The sequence below is a fragment of the Poecilia reticulata genome, linkage group LG4 (genome assembly GCF_000633615.1).
Source record: "Poecilia reticulata strain Guanapo linkage group LG4, Guppy_female_1.0+MT, whole genome shotgun sequence".
In the NCBI taxonomy this organism is placed as follows: domain Eukaryota; kingdom Metazoa; phylum Chordata; class Actinopteri; order Cyprinodontiformes; family Poeciliidae; genus Poecilia; species Poecilia reticulata.
In genome coordinates, this window is record NC_024334.1 from 17115405 (window position 1) to 17117192 (window position 1788).

At 53.9% G+C, this 1788-nt stretch overlaps 1 protein-coding gene across 7 annotated transcripts in view; it reads left to right on the forward strand.

The window, feature by feature from the left end:
• lpp (LIM domain containing preferred translocation partner in lipoma) overlaps positions 1–1788 on the forward strand; it is a 187048-nt gene that overhangs the window by 174408 nt on the left and 10852 nt on the right. The window lies entirely within an intron of this gene.

Here is a 1788-nt window from a genome sequence, read left to right on the forward strand (position 1 = left end):
AGAAGAGAATACATATGCTTGAGTACATCACATGTAGCGAAGTGGAGTGAGGGGTTGGGGAGAAACAGAAGCCGCATCCGGACATGTGCAGACGTATACAGCCCTCTAGTGGCAGACTGCAGAGGGACGGCGACGTGTGAACGAGAGGGCATGCTCTGATTTATGCAGAGCCACTCAGACCGTGAGTGGAAGCGGAGCCCAGCCAGAAGGACCGGGAGCACGCGCACGTTCCTCTGTTTTGACATCAGAATCATGGAGGGGTGGGAGGGGTGGGGGGTTTGTGTAACAGAGCAGATAAACGTTACCTAACCCCCAAACAAGACGAGTCACGAGCGAAAGCCAGAACAACAGGAGCCGAGCAGCAGCAGCAGCACGAGCGAATTGAGGTCATAGAATCTTACCATCAGAAGGAAACGAGAGGAATTTTTCCTTTTCTTTTTTTTTTTGTCTTTTTAGTAGCGAACTCATTACAGTGGCCCGGAGGATCTGTGTGCTGTGAAATCATATGCTCCAGTTAAGCTAAACAAGGGCAAGGTATTCCCACATGAAGGCCAGATGAGAATAAAGAAGTGGGAATGCAGACAGACGAGTTGAGGATGGTTTAGTGCTGCTTGGCCCTGGTGTCTTACTCGCATTCTCAGGTTGTAAATATGCCCCCCAACACACACACACACCCTCCTCATCCCCTCCATCTCTCTACCTCCGAGTGTGTGCGCGCGAGGCAAACCTCAAGGGTTCGGAGCAGCGAGCTCATTAAAGGCTTTATTCCACTTCCAGGATCGCGCAGGATTGCAATATGGACATTGTTTACACACAAATGTTGCCCTGGGAATAATGTTTATTTCTATTACCATCTTGGAGGCAGAGGAGGAGGAGGGGGTGCAGGCGGTGGAGGGGTGTTTGGGAGTGTGTGTAGGGGTGTGGGGGGGGGGATGAGGGCTTGTCTGCACACATTGCTTTTCATGAAATACAGCCTCTCCAGGAGTGCTTTGAAGAAACGGCCGTTTTTCAAACCGCTTTCTTCTCCCGCCTCGGGTCGTACATCAGCCCCCCGTCTCTCTTCTTGCCCTCCTTCAACCCCTCCGGTGCCACACCATCATGTGGCCAGGATCTTATCAGGAGGCTTCTTCAGCTTCTTCACGTAGCAGGGAGAACTACCCTCATTCCGACGGGAAAGGGGTGGGGGGTGAAAAGCGTTCCCCGCTCATTAGCATGTAAACTATAAATGTCAGTGCGCGTGAGACGCAACCGGAGCGTGGGGGTGGAGGGGATGGGGTGCTAGGTTTACCTCGGCCGAGCGGTCACATAAGTGTCATTTTAAACGGCAGGGCCCCCGCGAGCGCATCTGGGAGGCAGCGCGTGACGCAGCGCAGTGTTGCTACACACCCGGAGCTGTGTTTGGAAACACTGAGGCAGCTTGCTACTACGGCGGGGGCCAATGGGAGCCACTGAACCGTGCTCTGTTTAGCCCAGCCAAGCGCACAGATAGAGGGAGAGGATGGAGGAGCAGAGCGGTGGTGGCGTGGGGGGGTAGTGATGCAGAGATCCAGGAAATGCCTGGGCGAGAGGCTGCGACAGCGGGGGCCCATCAGCTCACTCACACACAGCCTCATCAGGCTACACATTGATCACCCTCCCATGATATATTCCCCCCCCTCCTTTAGCAGCGCCGCCGCTTAGAGAGCTAGTCGTTATTTATGAAATATTGAAATAACAAATGGCCTCTCTGGGCAGATATTAAGAAGAGAGATGCCACAGATAAGTCAGAGGCGGGCGTCAGCCGCTTCG